This window comes from Sorghum bicolor, chromosome 5 (assembly GCF_000003195.3).
Source record: "Sorghum bicolor cultivar BTx623 chromosome 5, Sorghum_bicolor_NCBIv3, whole genome shotgun sequence".
Taxonomy (NCBI): Eukaryota; Viridiplantae; Streptophyta; class Magnoliopsida; order Poales; family Poaceae; genus Sorghum; species Sorghum bicolor.
The window spans coordinates 51585164-51591284 of record NC_012874.2 but is presented as its reverse complement, the minus strand read 5'-3'; positions in this window follow the sequence as shown (position 1 = coordinate 51591284).

Below are 6121 nucleotides of genomic sequence, written 5' to 3'. Positions count from 1 at the left end.
TTTTAACCTAAGCACCATGCTTAATTTAAAAACTCTTGGAAGTAAGATCATCATTCCTAAACTAAGCACCATGCTTAATTAAGAGATAAATGAAACTACTCCAAACCTAGACATATACTAAAGCAAATAAAGGCAACATGAGAGCATTTATAGAGATCTACTCAAGTGGAGATGAAGTAGTGTGATTAGTATTTAACAAATTGAGCATGTCTCAAAGGTAGGGACAACCAACATAGCAACATGGCAAAGGATGTTTTTATGTAAAGTACTCCCCCAAGCTTGAATTTTGTAAAATTCAAGTTTGGATGAATTTAATTCAATGTTGTATGATGATTGGTTGGACATACCTTGTGCTTGTTATTCATCCGATCTTCTTGCTCCAATCCTGGAAATGTTAGTGACAAGAATACCCGAAGGAATATTTTTACAATTATCCTTATATGCTCAATGCACAAGGTAATATTGCAAATAATTAACAGCTCATGTTACGATCTGATCAGTACTTGTTTTAGGACGCTAAGCTTGTCCTTGGGAAACCATCAATTTATATCGGTGAAGTGGTTTCCCCTCCAACGCTGACCTATATCAAGATCAACTCAACGAGATCTGCAATATTTATTATAGACATATGCATCGACAACCATCCTTTTAAAGTTTTTATAAATAGAAAGGAAGAGGGGGTTGGAGATCTCAAATGTGGTGATGTTGAAGATGTTGCATATGAGCATTAAATGAAGTGGCTATGAAATAAATTCCATGCTCATTAATGTTATCTTCGTCTCCATCCTGAATGTTCGGAGTTTCTCCTAGATTGGTCTCGCCTATATCCTCTTCTGCAGTTGGATGAATCTCATCTTCAAAGGGGGTTAAGAACTCACCATTTGAAATTGAGCCAAAGTCAGAATCCATTAAGGCTTCTTCCTTGTCCATCCATTCAATGGTGATAGCACATGGATTTTTAATGCCCTCTAGCCATTGATGTTGCTCTTCTCAATCCTCCATATGGTCTTGGTGACTCTTATGCATGGAATGTCTAGAGTGATTCATAGGATCATCGGGAGGTTCAAGAGAAAGAGAAGAGTAGAAATTATTAAGCTCAAGGATGGGTTTAAAGATAGGCTTGAATGAGTCATCAAAAGTGGGCGTAGAAGGGGAAAAGATGAGATTGTCTTCTAAATGGCTTCGCTCTGCTTCTATTGCATCACTTAAGATGCCATCCTTGAGTCTTTCTAGATGTCCATCAAAGGGATTGGATTTGAGATGCTTTCTAAGAGATCCCTTCTTAGGAAGGTTCAGACTATATGTACTCAAAGGTCTCTTATGAAGCAGGAAGTTTAAGCTCATCCCAAAATGATTTTCCAAAGGTAGAATTTCTTCTTCCCTTAGATGATTTTGGAGCACTACTAGTTTGGGTTGGATAGCCGAATCATGGGATTGAAATGTTCGGAAATCGGCTATTGAAACTTCATTTCCTCGTCTCGGAGATGATTCCTTCTCTATCTCTAGGATTTTTCTATGAAGACTAGTGCAAGAAGGATGTCCACGAATGAAGACATACCTTGCTTTACTAATAGATAAAGAAAGAAAAACTCTACCAAAGGTTATATGATTAAGACCAATGTGAAAATATCGAGAAAAAACATGGTCTTGTAGGGCTAGGTTTAAACTAGAATTTATAGATAGATTAACAGATTCCCTAGGTGTAGCTAAAAGTTCATTATCTTCTTGATTAAAAGATAGGACCTCAGCTATAGAAAAGGGTTGGTTTTGACCTATTGCAATCAACTCCGGACACAGATCATAATTAGGGACAAAGAAAGGACTTGTTGACTCCCATGGTCTATGGCTGGTCTCCGAAGGTGCAAAAAATTCAATAATAGTTGTGGAATTTGAGTTATCCATAAAGATGGAAAAATAAAAAGATAAAATAATAAAAGTATAAAAGTATAATACAAGATAATAGCAAGACTTAAAGTTATCTCAACAAACAGTCTTTCTCCCCGGCAACGGCGCCAGAAATGCTTGTTGATATTTGGTAACGCCATGAGGAAATGATCCGCAAGCGCACGGATATCGGTGAGCACTTCACCCGGGAGGTTATCCAGAGTATCGTATTTATATTTTTACCACTCGGAGAAAGTGTGCATCTGACTAACCAAATCTATTGCTACTACCCTTTAGGCTACAAAGAATGTGACTCGATGTGAGTGATGTATAGAGAAGACTACAACTGCACTCTTGTTCTAACCTTGGTAAGGATGATCTACTCTTCTATTGGGGAGGCTCACGGAATCTAGACACCACAAAGGATGTTCGACCCGTACCTATAAACCATATCGATCCTACTAACGAGATATGTGCTACAAAGGTAACTCAGAAATGTCACGTTCCTCGCTACTACCACGGTCCAGCTAGTCAGGGGATATCTATGAGTATCCTAGCCTAAACACCACGTTTACGCTAGAGATGATTACTCTAAACTCTACGCGAAGAGATCAAAGTAAACTCATAAACCAAAGAACAATAAAACAAAGAACTTACTAGAATTTAGAAGTAGAAATACTGAAGAATCCTAGGAGCAAGCCTCGGGTTAGGAGACTTGATCCCGCAGGTACAATCTCGGAGTAGACACCGACAGGCCGGGCTTCCTCTGATCTATACCTCCACTCTATCTCTCTCAATCTAGTAGAACTAGTCTACTCTCACATTGGATGCTAAGCCCTAAGTCTATGTAGAGGAAAGGTTATCCTTCGAGGGCACCTCTCAACTCTGATGCACTTGTTCTCCTCCAGGGGCCAGGGGGTCTGCTTATATAGTCCCCTCAGGTGAACGTGGGCCGTCGGATCAAACCGACATTGCTTGAACGATTATCCTTGATCCTTTAGGTCGGTGGAGCATAATTCGCGAGATTGAACGTGATTGGCCACAACACCTGGGCGGGGCCCAAGGGGGGAGGGCGGGCGCCCTGTCCCCGGGCCCGTTCGGCCTCCCGTTCGTTCCCGTGGCTTCTGGAGTCTTCTAGATGATAGAAAATTGTGCGGCACGTTAATATCTATATGTAAACCCGACGTGTGGGCCTTTCTTCCATATTTCCTGATAACCCCCTGCAGAAATAGACAAACACCAAAACTCGTGAAATTCTGTTAGATAAAACCCTAAGTCTGGGTGTTGGTTGCATTTGGATCCTTTTCTTTATTTATTTGATGATTATATTTGGTACTTAAGGACCGTCAACATTCATCGCATCCTTAACCTCATGGAAGTACGTCCAAACAACAGAAGTTTTCTTACTAGAGGTGGTTGAGGTGCCTCCAATGTTAGCGGGGCCGGCATCATCGTCGTCGTCGCCGTCGAGCTCGATCGGCTGGTTGCCATTGATGCCACCCGAGCCATCACCGAGGTCGACGCCGAACAATGCAGCTGCGTCCTCACGTAGGTCATCGTCGTTCTCGTTCTCGATCTCCCGCTCGTCGTCTGAGTTCGGCGCTAGGTTCTCGCCGTCGACGAGGGGGTGGCGCTGATCCGCACTGGGCCCCTACGTTGCGAGCCCAACACTTGCACCGGACGACCAAGACCGAGACTGAGACTGAGAGAGCCCTCCAACTCCAGCACCGCCCCTCGACGGGCGCTTCGGCGACCTGGCCATGTTCGCCTCCAATCCAGAGGAGGAAGAGGCGACGTCAGGCACCACCAACCTGCAAAGAAAAGACGACGAAGAAGCATCAGAGAACACCAAGAGAAACGAAGTTAGATCTAGCCATCTAGGGTTAGGGTTAGACGGCGAAGAAGTTCATACCTGTGTGATCGATCGGAGTCCGGTGCCGGAGCCAGAGAAGAAGCATGAGAGAACACAACAAATGACAGCAAGCGGTGGCGGAGCGTGGAAGATGCACACAAACTCACATGCTTCACCGGTAAAATAGAGTGGAGTGGAGGGGAAAGGAGGGAGGGAGGAGAGGATTTGTGAACTCAGCCCTCAGGCGGCGGGGTGGAGGCGGAGCTGGAGGAGCGGCTGAAAGGTCCTAATATGGCTAGAGGGGGGTGAATAGCCTATTAAAAATTATACAAAAAACACTAGAGCAAAAGGTTAGTAAATAACAAAGCGAAACTTTTTGCTCTAGCTCTAAAGGGTGTTTGCAAGCCACCTATCCAACAATTCTAGTTGATATTATCACTAGGCACACAAGAGCTATGTCTCTACTTACACTAGAGAGCTACCTAAAGTTTCTATACAAGTAAGTAAGCTACTCTAGTTTGCAAGAAAGTAAGAGAGAAGGTTTGATCTTTATACCACCGCGTAGAGGGGATGAACCAATTAATAATATGAAGTCCAATCACCGGGAGAAATCCAAAGTACAATCACAATGGAGACACACGATTTTCTCCCGAGGTTCACGTGCTTGCCGGCATGCTATGTCCCCATTGTGTCGACCAACACTTGGTGGTTCGGTGGCTAAGAGGTGTAGCACGAACCTCGTCCTCACTAGGACACCACAAGAACCTACCCACAAGTGAGGTAGCTCAATGACACAAGCAATCCACTAATGTTGCCTTTGGCTCTCCGCCGAGGTAGGCACAAACCTCTCACAATCACCGGGAGATGGCCACGAACAATCACCAACTCGTGCCAATCCTCCTTCGCTGCTCCAAGCCGTCTAGGTGGCGGCAACCACCAAGAGTAACAAGAAAACCACAGCTAGAACGATCCCCAAGTGCCACTAGATGCAATCACTCAAGCAAATGCACTTGGAATCACTCCCAATCTCACAAAAATGTTTAATCTATGAAGGAGATGAGTGGGAGGAGTTTGCTTAGGCTCACAAGGATGTCTAGTAGTCAAGAATGCCAAGAGTGTGAGCCCCAAGCCGGCCAAACACGTATTTATAGACCACTCAAGCAAATAGAGCCGTTGGCTCTCTCACTGGGTCTAACTTGGGGTCACCGGACGCTCTTAAAGGGGCACCGGACGCTCAACACCAGCGTCCGGTGCTCCAACGGCAGCCGTGTGTCAGAATCTAACGGTCACCTGCAGTGCACCGGACGCTGAGCAAGTTAGCACTGGATGCGTCCGGTGCACACCGGACTCATGCGCAGAGAGTTCCGCAAACCTGCGGGTCACCGGACGCTAAGCACCGGTAGCGTCCGGTGCTCACCGGACCCATGCGCAGAGAGGGTCGCAAAACGCCCGCACACCGGACGCTAACCACCGGACGCACAGGCCTGCGTTCGGTGCCTGTCGTCCGGTGCCTTACCCTAGCTGGGCTAGGCACTTCTGCACCGGACGCTTAGACGCAGCGTCCGGTGCTCCAGAAGCCAGCGTCCGGTGAGTGTTTTCTCAGTGAGAAACACTCCCGTGACTTCTCCAAATTTCCCACCGGCGCAATAGAAAATATGCAATTCATTTTCTCGAAAAGCGCCGAATCCCACCGAGCAAGCTCGGCGGGAGGGAGAGAGGAACCCATCCTCTCTCTACCCTTGAAACTCCATCTCCTTCTCAAAGTGTGCCAACACCACAACGTGTGTACCAACAAGTGCACGTGTGTTAGCATTTTCACAATCATTTTTTTTGAAGGAGTTAAGTTAGCTCACTAGGTTCTAAATCCATGCACATGAACAATGACACCTAGTGGCACTTGATAACCGCTTAGCCAAAGAATTCCCCTCTTTATAGTACGACTATCTATCCTAAATGTGATCACACCCTCTATGTGTTTTGGTCACCAAAACCAAAACCCTAAGCAATACCTTTGTCTTGATCTCCATAGGGTTTTGTTTTTCTCTTTCTTCTTTTCCAAGTTGAGCACTTGATCACCTTGTGGTCATCACCATCATCACCATGATCATCACTTGCTCCATCACTTGGCATGTACCAACCTCATTAAGTCTACACACACTTAGCATAGAGGTTAGTACTAGGGTTTCATCAATTATCCAAAACCAAACTAGGGCTTTCAATCTCCCCCTTTTTGGTAATTGATGACAACCATTTTTACAAAGATTTTCAATAAAATTTTCTTGGATTCATGTTGCTTGCCCAAGCCTTTTACCATGTGCAAAGGTTATGGACAAGTTTCATAAACCCAAATTGGTAGCAATTGCTCCCCCTACATATGTGCTAAGA